This window comes from Macaca mulatta, chromosome 1 (genome assembly GCF_049350105.2).
Source record: "Macaca mulatta isolate MMU2019108-1 chromosome 1, T2T-MMU8v2.0, whole genome shotgun sequence".
NCBI lineage: Eukaryota > Metazoa > Chordata > Mammalia > Primates > Cercopithecidae > Macaca > Macaca mulatta.
The window spans coordinates 32,908,758-32,927,535 of record NC_133406.1 but is presented as its reverse complement, the minus strand read 5'-3'; the positions used below and the strand labels follow the sequence as shown (position 1 = coordinate 32,927,535).

Here is an 18,778-nt window from a genome sequence, read left to right as displayed (position 1 = left end):
ATAAGTGGGAGTTGAACAATGAGAACACATGGACACAGGGAGGGGAATATCACACACCAGGGCCTATCAGGGGGTGGGGGAATAGGGAAGGGATAGCATTAGGAAAAATACCTAATGTAGATGACGGGTTGATGGGTGCAACAAACCACCATGGAACATGTATACCTATGCAACAAACCTACCTGCACATTCTGCATATGTATCCCAGAACTTAAAGTACAATTTTTTTAAAAAAAGAACCTAATGCTTGATGATCTGAGGTGGAACAGTTTCATCCCAAAACCGTCCTCTATCTCCTAGTTCATGGAAAAATTGTCTTCTCTGGTGAAACCAGTCCCTGGTGCCAAAAATGTTGGGGATCACTGCCGTAGAGTGACTTTGAGTAGGTTAAATCACTTCGCTAAACCTGGATTCTTCAGCAGAAGGATGGTGATGACAATACATTCCTCATGAACTGTTGTGAGAACAAAATAAAAAATTATATGTAAAATGCTTGGCATAGTGCCTGACACATGGTAAATACCCAATAAATGTTAGCTATTACTATTATTTAGTCTGAGCTGTTGCAAGCTCACAGTGCCTGGCTCAATTTTATTCTATATAAATAAACATTATACTAAATCCCTTGGCATACAAGATTCCCATGGCCAGTTCCTTTTCTGTCTTGAAAAGTGGGGGGAGAGCTGTGATATCCCCAGAAGAATCTTTTCTAGGATGATAAAGGATCCAGCATGTGTGGCAGGAAAAGCTGGGAGTGAGTGTCTTTAAATTCATCTGCCTTTAAATTTATCTTCTCTAAGTCCACACCTTCTATGTATTTAGTGGCAGACCAGAAATTTGAGGACCCTGAAACTGAATGTAAGTTCTCCTATTTCTGACTGTGCCCACCACCTTTCTCTTTGCCAATGTCCTGTGTGTTCCTTGGCCTATTGCTTGGTCCCTGAAAGGGACAAGGTCAGGGAGATCTGGGAGCCAACGGCTATCAAAGAAATAAAATGCGTTCTTTGCTACTTATGTCTTTGTCCTCAAAGCTGTTTGCAGTTTGGGGGAAACTTCCAGTGCTGTCAAGCTGTCTCATGCCTGCTCCCTACTACCCTGCAGACTCTGTGAATCCACCATTAGAGATTTTTTTTTGGTTGGCCAGCAGACTGGGGCTGAAGGAGGGAATCAGACACTTGGAGCCTGAGATGCCAAATGCATCAGTCTAATTTATTCAGACACATTTTCATCTGGGTGTTTTCTCTACTATCAAACTCTGTATCCTTCAGTGAAGACATTTGTCTTAGCTGAATAAAATCTCTTAATGGTTTAATAAAAAGCACTTAACTCAGTTTTCTTAGTTTTATGAGTGCCTTGAGGTCCTTTAGGAGAGCAAACATCTTTGCCAGAATCATTGAGGGAAACATAATTATTTTTCTGCCTTCTGATATATTATTTTCTGGAAGGAACAGTTCCAGATGCTCATCATATGCTCACAAACTCTCTGAAGCTCCGTCGAAGGACAGGTTATTCTCAGTGATGAACTAAGTGGTGTTCCTTCTTCCGTCCACAGCTGACCTGCCAGTCCCTTCAAAAACATCTCTGCATCTTTATTCCATTCTTTGCTGAAATAGCATCAGTACCATTATCATCACCAATTTGTTATGTTCAGGATAAATAGAGAAAAGAGTCTGGAGGTCGGTTAGAACCAAATGCCAGGAGCTAAAAGCCAAACAGGAAATTAGGTTAGTAGAAATTTCACGAGAACAAAAACAATTGAGGAAGGGAAGGAGGAATAAATGGAAAGAAGCAGGGAAGACTCAGACAGAGAGAGAGAGAAAGACTAGAAGAGCCAGGAAACAAGACACAGGCCAGGGGAGGGTGGACTGCAAAAGGAAAGAGTGGAAAGGTAAGGGAAGGACATTTAGTACATAAGAACACCAAGGTAAAGTGAAGAACTGGAACATAATACATGAGCAGCAGAGACACAGCAAGAATCACAGAAAGAGAAAGAGTGGGAGTGTAGAGAGAAAAGAAGGAAGAGGATAAAAAGAATATGTGGGGTTGGAGAGAGGAAAAGTAATAGGCTTAGGAATTGTGGATGGTTGGAATGGAGAGTTTCATTATTGGAAACGAGCACAGAGATGGTTTTCATTTTCCCAATAAGTAAATAAAGGCATGAGGGGCTAAGTGACCTTTTATTCATCTAATTTCCATTCATACAACTGAACAATTATTTCTTGTGCACCTTCTGCATGCACTGCACAGTGCCAGGTACCAGGGACTCAGTGTTGAATAAGGCAAACAAGGTCCTCGTCCACAAGGAGCTCACAGTGCAGTGGGGGCATATGGACAAGTGAACTGGCCAGCACCACGGGGTGAGGGTTAGGGTAGTGCTGGAACAATGGAAATTTTGCAGAAGAGTCCCAGGACAGTCGTGTGTGTGTGACATGGGTAGTAAGAGGGGTAGGTGACAGTGCACCCTGCAGAGTGAAACAAAAACCAAGAGTCCTCCAGCCTCAGAGATGCTCAGCCACAGGCCCTGTACTGCAGTTCAAACTCATAGTTCCCAGCCCCCACCATCTGGCTCCCTTGGGGTTTGGTTTTGAGCCCTTCAAGGCTCAAAATCAAACCCTGATAACTCATCTCTAACCTGCATACGAAGGATCAAATCCAATAGCAGCCTCCTTTCCCATCTGTCATGGAATCGCTCGGTGCCTCTCTCTTCTCTTCAGGATCAATTGCAAACTCCTAACATCCAGGCCCTTTTCCTTCTGGCTTGTATTTACACTGTGCCCATTTTCTTACTCGCTCTCCTGTCTCCCCATCATGTCCGAGCGATACTGAAGTGTTTGCAGGTCTGTGAAGGGGCCTCCATTCTTTTACAGGTAAGGAGCCCCTGCTGGGACATGTTTCCTGTCCCTGCCCCACCTGCCTTTACAGTGCCCTTGATATACACTTTGAAGTCATCCTAAGATTCAGCCCAGGTTCCACGTCCTCTCCTTCTGCTCCTAAAAAGCTTTCCTCCACTAACCTCTCTCGCTGAGCCCAGACAGGTCAGGCATCCCTTTCCCTAGGCCCTCACTGCACCTCTCATAACAGTTACCACACCTGATGTCTTAACCATCTCTTGACTAGCCTGTCTTTCCCGGTAGACTACAGGGCCTTTGAAGGCACAGACTGGAGCCTGTTCATTCATATGTTTACCACTGGTGCCTGGCATAGCTCCTTGCTTACACAAAGTGTTTTAAAAATGTTTAGGGAGCTGACTTGAAATGAGTCCCCAGTGAGTTGAGTTGCAGGCAATCCCTAATTCAGTTTGGAGGGATCGCTCAACCCCTCTTCCCATTTGATACAAGACACACTTTGATCTGCAAAGTGGAATGGCAGACTTCCCCAGGAGCACCCACCAGGTGAGGTTTCCATTGGGTGAGGTCTTGGTACCTCTCCTTGTTGTGCTGGTGCACAGACAAAGCCCAGGGAGGGTGACAGGCTTGAATTTCTACTCTCTTAGTACAAGCCTCACATTTTATAGAACCTTAGAGAAATTTCAGTGAGTTTGGCTCCTATAATCAATCATGAAGGGAGCAGAGGGGTCTTAATGCCTTCATTTATTCCATTGTTTCTAGCCAGTTAATTCATTCCTATTAATATACTCAATTGATAATTATGAAGTGTCAGGCTAGATGTTCACCTTCTCAGGGCATATTCTCAGCATACATTTATTTTCATATGCCTGAGATACAGAATGTTACTGTTCTTTGCTGAATAAACTTTAATCAGCATGTTCCTCTTTGGCCCGTAGTAGCATATGAGCTTATGGTTCCTGCGATTCATTTTATCTTCTTAAATTTAATAAGATACAACTTGGATGGCCATTAAGGGTCTCCTGTTGTGTGTGCAAGAGCCCAAAACTAACATGGATAAAATTAACTCTGGTTCATTATGTTCAGCAAGAAAAGTTTTATCCCCTTCCGGTCTCCTAGACAGGACACAAAAGCGAAATCTGGGAAGAGCTGTTTTCACTTTTTTCACATAAATAATAGGCCAGTTAAATAGGTCTGATTAATGTGGTCATCTTGGAAGCTGATTCGGATAACCACAGTGCAGCCTACTGGACTTCATTCACTCGTTCTTTCATTCAACAAACATTTATCAAGGACTTTGTGCTTGTTCTTGTGCTAGCTGCTAGCACCTAAAGATAAAAGAAAACTGTGTCTGCCCTTGAAGAACTCACAGCTTACATACCCAGAACATGACAATAAACTTACCCCTCACGGTTGGTGTGTAATGTGACAACACGAGGCAGGGTGTGGTTGTGGAGGCTGAGTGCATCAGGTGGGCTTCACAGAGGAGGCAACCCTTAGACACTATTCAGTTGGCTCTGGTACAGAGGAATGACAACCAGAACAGATATGATCCCCAACTTCCAGCAGGAGGCAGCAGGACAGTGCTTTCTGGGCAGAAGAGTGTGCTTGTTCTTAGAGAAAAGTTCTGTGTCAATCTAGATTCCCAAGTTCCTATCCAGGATACCAGAGTAAGACTGGACCTTGAGGATGACCTGGAATACTGTCTTCTAGTAGTGCTACAATCGGAAAGATACACAAAAAAGCAAAACCCACCACTTCGCCAGTGGTCAATCCCTCCATGGGCCCACCCACCACCCTGTTTTCCAAGTCAGCCACAAGCACGTAGTCTGATCAGGATTCGGCTCTGATTATTCTTCCAGGGCTGTGACTCATTCCACTGTGTTGTGGACGCCTCAGCTGCATTGGCCATCCTCAGTCTGGGAAAGTGTCCTGTCCTCTCCAAGCAGCAGAAGGGATAATCCCTTGTCTGTACCTGAAAGTTCCTCCAATGAGTGTCTTACTGATGGAAGGGAGCATGTTGGAACTCATCTCAGAATCTTATGCCCAAAATCAACCTTTAGGATGACTGAGAATTTTCCATACCCCAGGCTCTCCTTTCAGGCACAGATGTTGGAAAATGTTAACAGTGGCCTCTACTGACCAGGCATAGTATTACCACATACTTGAATCTCGTCTAGATAATTCATATTCATTCATTTGTTCCCTCATTCACTGAATCAGTAATTTTTCAGCAAACATTTATTGAGCATTTACTGTAAGATAATGTTATTCACAGGGTGCAAGGATGAATGTCCCAATGTCCTTTCCCTAACCCTATATTTTCTCTCTCGCTGGTCCAGACAGTGCCTAAAATTTACAAATTTATGTCTGCTTGGTCTTAAAACATGCTAATACACAGTGAAAACACAGAAGGTTTTCAGTTCAAAGTTACAGATTACTCTTGTTAGTCAATAACACTTTAGTAGAAAATAGTTTATTCTGTCAGAAAAAGGCAACCTTTGGGTGAATAAGTACAGAACCATGTAAGTTTTGATTAATAAAAGGGATAAGAAGTGATCTAGGATATGTTTTTAACATAAGGTAGTGAAATGAGACTCAAAGAGCTAAAAAAAAGGCCGGACTGAATTTAAGTCATTAGGCACTTGGAGAAAAGAGGTAGGTCAGAAAAAAAGGCAGTATGAATAGTGGCTTTGGAGGGTATGTTCTGAATTCAAATCTGGCCTCTCTCATTTATTAGCATCTGATTTCAGGTAAGCCTCTTAACCTTTCTCCAAAATCCTCATGTAGCGTGTGGGAACTAAGCTATGAATGTCATAAAGTACTCAGCATGGTGCTGGGCATAATGTTATCATTCAGTAAACATGAGTCAAGTCATTATGACCAGAGAGGAGGAATAGGCTATAAATGAGGCTGTGGAATCAGCAGGGCAAAGTCCGCCTCTACCTCTCTTTCTTTTCTTTTCTTTTTTTCTTTTCTTTTCTTTCTTTCTTTCCTTTTTTCTCTCTCCCTCTTTTTCCTTCCTTCCTTCCTTCCTTCCTTCTCTCTTTCTCTTTCTTTCTTCTTTTTTTTTTTTTTACTATGTTCATCCCTCCCTCTGCTCATCACATTCCCTGGGCCACTTGTTGGTGCTGCCTTCTCGACTTTATGCAGCAATTCTGCAGTGAGCACAGGCTTCAGGGCACATCCAACTCCTGACTGCAGCTGGAGAATGGAGCCAAGGATCAGTCCAGAGACATGTAGGAGGAGTCCTTGGGTCACTGTCAGTTCTGAGGCTGGGAGAAAGGCCTCATTAGTGCACATGGGCAGACGAGTCCCTGTGGCCATTCCTGCCTCTCCTCCTTCTGCTCCTTCTCCTACTTGGCTGGTATCACCACCACACTTTGCACCATCTGAGGAACATGAAGACAGGAGCTACTTCTTAGTATTTACCTAGAATCTCTCCAGAATTCTACTTCTGGAGATTTGAGGTAGATTTGTGGATGGTTATGCATTTTCCAAAATTAGCATGCCTCATTAGCTTGGTTCAGAAGTAACTGGAAAATGTGGCTACCCACAGCAGCTGGGACGTTTTTCAAAGGAACCTACCAGCCACAAAGCATATCAGAGGGACATGATAAGATCTTCAGAAACCCACATATCAGATTGAGGATTTGGTTGCCTCTGTGAGTCAGTAATCAGTGAGTAGCCAAGCAGTGCTGTTATTTTAGTTTGACATCAAGGCAGTATGTGGGATCGATCTGAATATAAACCTCAGAACTCGCTGCCACGTTCAGCCAGCAGGTCTCTGTGCAAAAGTTGCTGATGGGGCTCATGGAAAACTTGAGGATTTAGGGAGCTGAGTTTGAGGTGATCGGTTGCCAGGATTAAAATCCCTAGGGAAGAGAGCAAGGTGAAGTCTACCTCACCCACTTGGAGAGTCCCCACGTGAGCAGCCTAATCATCCGAAGATGGGAGAGACTGAAGCAAGTCAGGCTCCACCTGGGAATACCGCATTGTTGGTGGGGAAAAACTTGTCAGGGGTGCCCCGGGAGGGCTCTCTGAATGTATTCTAACCCAACAGTAGGAAAATAGTTGCCCCAAGTTGCTCAAGGACACCAGAGTTAGACCATCAGTGGAGAGAGTGTCTTTCTCATCTCAAAGGAGGGGGCAATTGGGCAACCATTTAGGGAGCCAGAGAGTCAACACGGAGTGAGAACATGCCAGAGATTGAGAATGAATTTCCCATAGTTTGAATCCCAGCACTACCTTGTGTGTAATCTTGAGGAATTTTTTGACCTCTTCTAAACCTTAATTTTTTCTGCCCGTCAAATGGAGGTAATAGTGTCAAGCACCTATTGTAAAGATGAAATGAGTTAATATATTTAAAGAGCTTGGCAAAGGTAAATGGTAAGAGTACACAGACTAATGTAACACATATGCCCCAGGATTTACTAGCCTGTAACCATAGTCTAAAGTCCTATTTCCTTTTAATGTCTGCATTTGTAGAGTATGAGCCCCACTGGCCTAATTGCCAGTGATCATAAGTAGAATTTAATAAGAGAATGCTGACAGCTTAAGCATAATATCTGGAAAAAACCAAAAGCAGATCTTACCACAGGGAGGCAGCCACATTATCTTTTTTTATAAACAAGTTCCCCTGATCTCCTTTTCCTCAGCGGCAGGAACTGAGCCAGGCATGGATCATCCCTCCTTTCATACAGCATCACCCTGGAGGCTGTTTGAAGGAAAGTGCAGCTAGTGTTTAGTTTTTTTTTTTTAATGTAGGGAGGGTAGGTGTCCCGAAAGGACACTGGGCTGGATAGAATTCATTCACAGATACAGAAATGATACCCAGGGTAGCCTCTGCCCTACCTCTTGAACCACACCTCAAAGGTAATTGAATGTTTACGAAGCACATAATCAGAGAAGTGGATGCACAGAGAGCTGAGGTGATTTTGTCCAAGGTCAGACCGTGAATCAGTGTCTGGCTTGCACTCCATTTCTGCCCTCGATTGCACTCTGCTTTCTTTCTAAATTCATCTAAGTCCTGCCTGCTCCATTCCTCCTCCTTCTTCTCTTCCTCCCATACTAATGTTGCTCCATGTGGACAATATATATACACATATTGAAAGTTGGTGCAAGTTTTCTCACTTGAAAACTGTGTAGGACTGTGTATAGAAATTAAACTGGGAGTTTCTAATTATCCACTCTAAAGAGAAATGCCAATTGAGTGAAAAATCCAAGAGAGCAATTACACATAACCCCAAATGGTTTATTTTTAGTTGAGAATAAAATATGTGCCCCTCTATTTGCAGCATATTTAATTTCTCTATTAAGCTTTGCCCAAGTGAATTTGCATTCTTTGAGCGCCCAGCAAGTGACAGCATAGGCAGCGAGCCACCCAGAAGCAAGTTGGGTGGCAAAAGAAGCCAGCTGGAGATTAAGCACTTGCTCTGCAAAGATCCACACTTAACTGGCCTATCCACACCCCTGAGGATGATCAATCAGAGGTTGAAGGACTGTGGAAGGGACTGAAACACTCCGCTCAGGGAGATAGAATGGACAGGGAACCTGTAATGCTTTCTTCCAGCCCTGTGTTTGTATAAGAACTGACTGAGTATATGTTGTACACGTGTGCCTCCGTTAGAACATCCTTCATCTAATTTTCTCCCAAATGCTTTCCTCTCTGTCTTCAGATCCTCTACTTAATCTCTGACTGGCCTGCCCTCATTCCAAGCCAGTAACATCTTTCTGGGTCTCATATTTGTATGATTTCTACTGTGCCGGGCTTGTCCATTTTCATTAGATGGTGCACTCCACGGGGCAGGGAGCCAGGGCCCCATGCATTGGCAAAGCACTATGTATGCCTGACACTTTATAAACAATACAAACAGACAAGAAATTGGTTAATGGCTAAGATAAGCAGTTGACACAAAAATCCACATGTAGATAGCATCACAATGAGAGGTAAAGGCACAACTCTCCAGGTGGGGTTACAGGAAGGAAGCTCTTCAAAAAGATAAATGCTACAACCCAGAAAATTTCATCAGCAAAAATACCCTACGCAGGTTCCTCTGAGTATGTGTGGAACATATGAAAATTGCGTATCTCCTCTTATGCGGGAGCTAGAAAAGAAATGGTATTAGTGGGAATGACATATGTGAGCCTCACTGTGAATAAATATACAATGTCTGTATATATATTATATGCATAATAATAATACCTCAAATCTATATGGTGCTTTCCTTCCCAGGAACTAAAAATGATCCATGGTTGTTATTATCTAATTTATTCTTGCAGGTATTTTCCCTTATATTTTGCTAGTGTATCACCAAAATACAGAAACATTTAAGAGCCATTCTTTTGGCTCTTCTTTCCCATGAAGTCCTACCTCTCCATTATACTCTCCTTAAAATGTAGTTAGAGGAAGGAACTGTAATTCTATTATAGAATCCTACAATTTATTCATAGGCCTAGATAATAGATGCTCCCTGGTGCTATTATGGGTCTCTAAAGACCAGTAGTTATGAGTTTGCTGCCCTCACCCACATTCTGAGCTTCCAGAGTTCAAACTCCCAAAGGGTCATCATTTAGGGTTCTGGTAATATGTCAGGTAATATGTCTCTATTACTTTACAGAACAGGGGTTGCATACAATGATGTTATTACCTGATAATGCTTTTGCAAAAATCAGTTAGCAGATAAATTACTCCACTTTCCAGCACCCCTGAAGAGACTGTTAGGTTTTTTACTGTGAGGTGTAGCTTTGGGAGGATGTGGAGGAAATGTGGAATGTGAATTATTTCAGACAGCTCCAAATAAGGGAGGCCCAAAGAGCACCGATCTCAGGCCAGCCTTTGGAGGTTTCTAAGCAGCAAGAGGACACTGAAGACTGTGGATCAGGTGCTCAAAGTAGTATCTCAATGAGATGTCAAGATGGGAAAGCAGAGTGGGGAGCATCAATGCTACCTACAGAGCAGTTCCTCCCAAAAGTAAAATGGAAGTCTGGGCAGCGTTCTGAGCTAGGGAAGTACTTTTGCCATACATCATCTACTTACGCTCTAGGAAAGCTTGTCAATTAGACTCTAGAAAGCCCATATTATAGATGTGTAAACCAATGCCTGGAGAGACTGTGGTTTTCCTGAGATCACCCTATCCTGTGATCATGGCAAGCACTAGGTTGCTTCTAGGCTCTGGGAGACAGTTAAATGGTCATCGAGGACTCTCACCTCTTGTTCTCAATGCCCAAGGATGGAGTGGAGCAAGAACAAGATAGCAGGTTACCAGGCATAGGTGTGTTGATAAATTTCTGGCCACTGGACAACATGACATTCCCTTGATTCTGCCACTCGGGCTGTGTTTGCTCTTCCTGTTCAGCTCTCTTTTTTTCACATCATTGGCTTTAATGTTCCCCTTATCCTGCAGAAATAGCTTATACCTTAAAATATCATTTCATCATAGGACGATCGAAGGTTAGAGGGGAAGTTAGATACTCTGGAAGAAATGCCAGTTTTAGTCCTTAGATTGCTCAAATTGCTCATTATTTCTTGGATTCTCCTTCTTATATTTATGTATTGACAATAAGTAAGTTGGGTAAAAACGAGTTTTTTTTCCCTCATCCAGGATAGGAAAAGCAACACATGGGAGTTTTTCATTCTATTTGAAGAGTAATTGTCTTCTTGAAGGAAGCAATCTGGATTTTGAAAGATGAACATAAATTTGCTAGTTTAATAAAAGAAGGAAAAGAGTATTTCATGATACAGGGTCCAGCAGGTGCAAAGGCACAGTGGCACTGTCTCATAACTGCATGATCCTAGAACTGTAAGAATTTTGCATTTGTGTAGCAGAAACTTCCAGTAATGGGAAACAATAGGAAATAAAGCCAGAGGAATATATGAAAGATCAGGTTTTTAAGGACCCTTTTGTGCCAAAGAGCTTGACTGTATTCCTGTCACCCCTGAAAAGCCAGCATGTTCACAACACTTACATGTCATCTCATGAAAGGGCGTAACCAACTCACCAACACTGCCATGCTTCCTCTCCAAGCCCTTAGATGATAGAGATCATAAGCAGAAAGGTGCCATCATCCCTAAATTCACTTCAGTAGAAAGGTGTAAGAGAATGGGGAGATGATGCTAGGGGCAAGGAGACCAGATGAAAGATATGGAGAAGAGTCTAGATGAGTCGATGGAATCTACAGGGAAGCAGTGCCAGCGAATAGAGGGAAGGGAGGAGTCAGGAGACATGGTGGTGGTGGGAAGGACTTGGTGACCTGGGTGATAAACAGCTTGCTGGGCATCCTGGGGGCCTCTGGGATTATATGAGCAACTATTGCTATAGACTTCCTCTTCTGGAGTCCAAGCCAATTCTGCTCTTAACAAACATTTAGAGAACATTCTCTGTGTGCTTGGCATTATTCTAAGCATAAAAAATATTAACCAATTTAATCCTCACAACAGTCCATGAAGTCAGAGAGGCCTAGGTTCCAGTGTATGTGCTTCTGACAGCTATGCTATGCTATCTTTCAGTTCATTCAGTAACATTCAACAAATAAAAATCAAGCACCTTCCTACCTATGCAAACATTTTACCCATAGTTATAAGCACAGCTTCCTCATGCAGCATGTTCCCTCTTACCAGTGGCAACATTTAAAGCACTCTATTTTCAAGAAGTTTCCAGATTTCCCTGACCTCACTCCAGGGCACACATGGTTATGGATGCCCTTTCATGCCCTTGGATCACTTTCTTCTCCCTAAGAATGAGCTCAGAGCCCACTGCTTCAATCTCAAACTTGAGATCTTGTGCTAGTTTGCTCAGGCTGCCATAACAAATCACCATAGCATAGGTGGCTTAAACAACAGAAATGTCTTTTCTCCCTCTTCTGGAGGTTGGAAGTCCAACTTCAGGGGCCGGCAGGGTTAGCCCTCTCTGAGGCCTCTCTGCTTGGCTTGTGGTCTCTTCACATGGCTGGCCCACTGTGCACATGCACCCCTGGTGCCTCTGGATGCCCTAGACTCCTCTTAGAAGGACACAAGTCATTGGATTAGGGCCCACCCTAATGGCCTCATTTTAACTTAATTATCTCTTTAAAGGCCTTATCTGTAAATATGGTCAAATTCTGAGGTTCTCAGAGTTAGGACTTCAACAAAGGAATTTGGTGGGACACAATTTAGCCCATAACAGGTATCTTCTCCCCATTGTGTCCACCTACCTGGCTCCTAAATGCAACTTCCTCCCAAAGACACATCTCTGGGAAGATCTCATATTATAGAAATAACGTGCATTAAATTGAAACATACCCGCCAGTAACACGGATCTTTGCGAAAATGAAGAATTTGTGTGCAGGTGTGATTCCTAAAACGACACCCCTCTGCCTTGCTTCCACAGAACGGCTTGTGCGCTGACAGCTCAAGGGGAGGCAGTGGTGATAAAAGCATACAGGCTGGCCGTGAATCTCCTCATTTTAATGCACTTCATTAAAACTGGCATTTTTTATTACAAAGACCTGACAAAGTGAATATTAGACAGAAATGCATGTTAAGCTGCCATTGATCTTTCCGGGTAGATTGTACATTAAGGAGTGCACTTTCACACTCCGTTAGCCGCTCCCACATAAAAGGGAAGCAAGAATCAAAGGCAAAGTGCTTCAGCCTTATCCCTCCAGCATCACTATGGCTACCCGGTAGGGTCTAGTGGGCAGAATCAGACAAGGGGCAGGAGCCACCCAAATCCCATTTCCAAGGCTCTGTAGACATTTGGGCCTTGGCCGTCTTCTCTGCCCACTTGACCAGTTTTCCTCCATGGCTGAGAAGTCACTGTCAGTGCACTGGGTCATTTTTCCCATCCTAGAGCTTCCATTCCCTAGGAGACGACCTGAGTTGCTCCATTTCTTAGGAACAATAATTCAGCCTGAAGCGTGTCCTAAACAACATCTCTCCCCTGGTGTTTCCTCACCAAGGGGGCAATACTGGTTTTTAAAATTCAAGATGATGGCCAAGAGCATCTCTGGGGAGCTGCTGGTGATGAGCATGTGTGTGCATGCATTTGATGTGATGATATGGACAGGAGCAGAAACTAGAAGCTTAATGAAAACAGGAGGAAAATGCATTTGGCAGCTGGGGAAAGAAGCTGGATGAAGAAATCTTGTGCCTGGGGTTTGCTACTGCCTGAGATGGAGTCGTGGCTTGTCTTCAGACATCAGTTAGACAATCCTCACTAGGATCCTTGTCTGCTGAAATATAACAATTTAAGAGGAGCAAGTGGGGCTTAAATGCTAAGAGCTAATCTTACCAGAGCTATTTCTTCCTGGACCACTTCTTATTTTAAAGCTGCCACCTCTTTCATCACTACTACATTCGCTACCTCTGCTCCAAAACCTTCTATTCTTAGACCCCATCTTAACTTCTAACTCAGTGTCATCTCCCAAAGCTAGACACCCCTGCTTATGAGGCGCAAAGATGGGCTATGAGACAGACAGTGGCCCAGTGCTAGTCTGGAAGGGCGGGTGTGAGGCCTGATTCATCACAAGCCCAGCCAGGAATGGTAGATGTTACAGATTAGAGAATCAAGCACCCATGTGGAACTCAGATGACTACATAACCTCCTTCCTCCAAGATGTCACCCCTTCCTGACTTCACAGCTCCTCCAATCTTTGTAAATACAGCACAAATTTCAGTCACGTGCTGTGTAACCACAATTTTGTCAACAATGGGCTGCATATATGACAGTTGTCCCGTATGATTATAAGGGAACTGAAAAATTCCTATCGTCTAGTGATGTAGTAGCTGTCATGGTGTTGTAGCACAATGCATTACTCACGTGTTTGTAGTGATGCTGGTGTAAACAAACTTACTGCACTGCTAGATATAAAAAAGTCTAACACACGCAATTATGTACAATACATAATACTAGATAATGATAATAAACAGCTATGTTACTATTGTATATATTTACTATGCTACACTTTTTATAGTCATTTTAGAGTGTACTCCTTCTGCTTGTTTTTTTTAAAGTTAATGTAGAACTGTCTCAGGCAGGTCCTTCAGGAGGATTCTAGAAGGCATTGTTATCACAGGGGCTGACAGCTCCACACATGTTATTGCTCCTGAAGACCTTCCAGCGAGACAAGATGTCCAGGTGGAAGATACTGATATTGATGACCCTGACCCTATAGAGACATAGGCTAATCTGTGTGTTCGTGTCTTTGTTCGTTTTGTAGAGACAGGGTCTTGCTCCATCATCCAGGCTGGAGTGCAGTGGTAGGATCACAGCTCACTGCAGCCTGGAACTCCTGTGCTCAAGTGATCCTCCTGCCTCAGCCTCCTGAGTAGCCAGAACTGCAGGCATGTGCCACCATGCTCAGCTAGTGTGCTTTGGTTTTTAACAAAAAAAAGTTCAAAAATTAAAAAAAAAAATAGAAATAGAAAAAAGTTTATGAAATAAGGATCTAAAAAAGAAAATATTTTTGTACAGGTGTATCACGTGTCTGTATTTTAAGTTATGTTATTACAAAAGAATCAAAAAGTTTTAAATATTCAAGTGTATAACATAAACATGTTACAGTAAGCTAAGGTTATATAATTGAATTAAAAAAGGTTTATAATTGAAGAAAAAATTTTAATAAAATTAGTATGGCCTAAGTATTCAGTGTCAATAAAGCCTACGGTAGTGTATGGTGATATCCTGGGCCTCCACATTCACTCACCACTCACACAGTGACTCACCCAGAGCAGCTTCCAGTCGTGCAAGCTCCATTCATAGTAAGTGACCTGCATAGATGTACCAATTTTTTAAATCCTTTATGCTGTATTTTTACTGTACCTCTTCTATGTTTAGAGACACAAATACTTACCATCGTGTTACAATTGCCTACAGTCCTCAGTACAGTAACATGCTCCACAGGTTTGCAGGCTAGGAGCAATAGTCTACATACACCATATACCTAGGTGTGTAATAGGCTCTACCACCTAGGTTTGTGTAAGTGCATTCTATGATGTTCACACAATCCCCTAATGACACATTTCTTAGCACTAATCTTCGAGGTTAAACAATGCGTGACTGTACTTGTCTTCTAACAAGTACAGAGTGATGTGATCACTGGCTCTGTCAAGGATCCCAAATAAAGATTTTTACAAGCTGTGATGCAACAAGCACAGAGATGGGCAGGGAAGGACGTAAATGAGTTCATTACTCAGCCCAATGTGTTAACTTCAGTCTTGTCGTGACTCATAAGACAGTTCTTCTGTTTTACTAATTGCGGTGTATTTATTGCCCTTCTCTCTTTGCTGACTAACTCAGATGTGTCAAATAAGAGCAGTGAGCCTCCTGTTCCCAGCAACACAAACTGACTTCTTCATTCCGCCCTGCAGAAACAGCTAAAATTTCTAGTGCATCCAATTGCCTCTGTCTCTTCATTTTACCTGACTCTGCTGCAGTTGGTGGCATTAATCTCTCCATTGACCAATGGTCATCGAGTTCCCACCAAGTGCTCAACCCTGTGCCTTATTTCAGCCAACAGTGGTGCAGGCGGGCCACTGAATGTCAGGAGTCCACAAGCTAATAGAGAAACAAGTGAATAAACAATCACAAGGCACACAGATACATCCTGTTCAAGGGAGGGCTGGAATGAATAAGCCCTACTATTTGACAGCATAATAGGATGACCATAACAACTTAATTGTATATTTTAAATAACTTAAAGAATGTACTTGGGTTTTTTGCAACTCAAAGAATAAACGTTTGAAGGGATAGATACCCCATTCTCCATGATGAACTTATTTCACATTGCATGCCTGTATCAAAATATCTCATGTACCCCATAAGCATATACACCTACTATGTACCCACAAAAATTGTTAAAAATTAAACAATTAAAAATTTAAAATAACATAAAGGGAGGGCTGGGAATACCATGGGAGTCTGGAGGAGGCACACTTCTGCTTCTGACGTTGGTGGCATGCCTTTGGGTGGATTCTCTTTCGACCCCTCCCTCATCATCCTCACTCTGCTCTTTCTGCATTTTGTCTTCCCCTTCAGCCCTTTGCATGCTGATGATCCTCCCATGTCATTTCCTGCCTTCTTTTCTTTTTCACTTTATACATTTTCTTTCAATGATCTAATCCATTCCAAGGCCTAACTGTCACCTTTACACTGGTGGTTGTAAGTCTGAATCTCTCTTCTGAGCTCCAGATCCACAAACCAGCTGCTTATTCGAGTTCTCTGTAGACTCCTCAAATGCAACCCGTCCAATACTATACTCCTTCTGTGTACCCCCATCTCTCCACACTTTACTCCTCATAGTTTCTTTTCACAGTGCATTATACCAACCATGCCAGTTAGAAATCTCCCTGTCATCCTGCCTCTTCCCTGGCCCCCAACTAGTGATCATCACTGCACATTTTCCCTCTGCAGGGTCTTTTGCATTCACCCTTTCCATCCTGCTCCCTTACCCCACAGCAGCTGATGCCCTCACTCTCTCCTGCTTGGACCATTGCAGTAGTCTCCAGACCAGTTTCTGTCCATTCAGCCTCAGTAGCACTTCACTCTAATCTATGAGCCATATTGATGTCAAAGAAATTGGCCCAAAAACAAAGTCTAAAACCCAGGTCTCCCATATTTAAGACCAGTAGACAGATCTCACTTCCCATAGAATCATGTCAGAGCGCCTTAGCCTGCCTTCCAAGTTCTCTCAGTCTCTCATCCCTTTACTCTCTCATCTCCTTCTCCCTGTCCCTCTAGTTACCAAGCAGCCCCAACAACAGGCCACAAAACCCTCCCTATAGCTCCTCCACACCTTTATGTGTCTCTTCCCAACAGTTGGGAAGTGCTAACCCACATGCCAACCTCAGTCCCCTGCTTGGTAAATTTCTGTTTATTCTTTAGGGTCCAGTTCAAAACTCTCTTGTTCTCTGAACCTTCTCTGACCCAACTACACACCATTAATTACCTACTTGCTACTAGTGATAGTTGTACTGAGCTTACTGCTATCTGAGAAAATAGTGGATGTGAGGGCAGTGGGTGCATTCTCATGGCAATCAGGTCTCTCATAGCCTGTGTTATAATTTCCCATTTGAATGTCTGCCTCCTGGCAGGACACTGAACTTCTTAAAGGCAGAGGCTATGTCTTCTTGTTTTTGGGATCCAGAGAACCAGGTGAATCTCTTCCATCCAGTCCTATGGCCCCACACTCTCTGATCATCTCCAACCAGCAGCCTCGTAGGTCCATTAGACTCAACAAGCCCCAAACTGAGCTCAATGTCTTCCTCACCAAATGCTCCTTTTCCTGAATTCTCTATCTTGGTTAGGTGGCAATCTCCAAACTGAAGGTCATTTTGACTCCTCCCTCAGGCCTATTTTCTGTCCATTTGACTGCCTAAATATCTCTCAAGTCTGCCCTCCCCTCCCCTGCCACCAACATGCTACTTCTGCCTTCAGTGACTGTCACCTGGACTACTGCACCAGCCTCCTAGAGGCCGCCAGCTTCTTGCTCACCTTACGAGAGCCCTTCAGAAGTTCTCTTTTACTACTGAAACAAAAGTCCCCATCCTGACTACCAGGCTGGCCCCACCTCCTCCTGCTACTGGCCTCCACCTCAGGCTCTGGCCACACTGAAGCACTTGCAGGTCTCTAAACACACCATGCTGACGTTCACCATCATGTTTTTGCTGGTGCAAAACATGCCTCCTACCTAGAATGGGGCCTCCTACCTAGAATGCCCCTTACCTGGACTGCTCTGGCTCATACTGAATACTAAACATAGGTATCCCCTTGACCTGGCAGCTTTCTTGGATTCCTCCCCATTTCCTCAGATTGGATTAACTCTACCTACCCTGTGTTCATAGTCTTCTGGCCGTGTCACTGTTGTTGAGCTTACCACAACATCCTACGCTCCTTGGGATCAGGAGCCATATTGCATGTAATAAGTGCTCAATACATGTTGACTAAGTCAACATATTTTGTTAAAGGAGTGCCTAAAGGTAAAGGAAATGAACTGGTGTGATTTTATGCCAGATGCCTTCAATGTATCATCTCAATTAAGTTGCACAGGCACTCCACACGGCAAGTATTATTGTTTCCATCCATATACGATTGAGGAAATTAAAGCTTAAAGAAGGTAATTACCCGGAGATAGAACAGGGATTCACATCTGCAGCTACACTCCATCCCATGCCCTTTCCCCACTCTGTGCCATCTCCTTCAGTAGAACATCGGTGGCAAGTTCCCACCCTCGGAAATCTCCAGGAACCAAGGTGTCCCAGCTTCCCGGAGATCAAGACACCCTGTCCCACTCTGGTTGCTTCTGCTACTCTGCAAACCTCCTCCTTCATGTCCGCATGTCTGCAGGCGTGGAGCTGAGCACAAGCTTTCTCTGCTGCCGTATCATATCACAAACTTCTATCTAATTTGCCATTCCCTCTCTCCCTAAGGACATATTTACATTAGTACTTTAAAGGCAAGCTTCTCTCCATGAAGCAGGCATTCACATTATGGGAAACGTAGTCCTTTATATATTAATGAGTAATTTCTTTGCCTAATGCAGTTCAAAATTCAATAGATGCTGTTTAAGCTCAAGTCCCCCACTTGTAGGTGAGAGAGCAGCCTCATGAGGGTGGGAAGAAAATTCCCACATATTTCCTTTTCCTCTTCCTGCCCTCATGCCCTCTGTCCCCTGTGATATCAGTATGTTCAGTGCAGCTATCACTAGTAGTCAGCAAGTCAGCTACACTTTCTAGCCCCTGGGTCGAGGTGGCCTCAAGACTCACACCTCCAAAAACTCGTAGCCATCTCTCAGTGCCTCTCTGTGCCAAAGTCCATCGAACATTTCCCCATTAGGCTGACATCCCCCAGCTAGAATGGTAATTAAGCATTGTCTAATTCCTCTGTCCTCTTTTAAAATGGAAATTCTCCATGGGGTCACTCATACTTTAACTTTATCAAGTTCATTGTTTCATT

General features: G+C 43.4%; 1 protein-coding gene across 1 annotated transcript in view; it reads left to right on the top strand.

Annotated features, from left to right (window-relative positions):
- TNR (tenascin R) overlaps positions 1-18,778 on the top strand; it is a 425,227-nt gene that overhangs the window by 268,018 nt on the left and 138,431 nt on the right.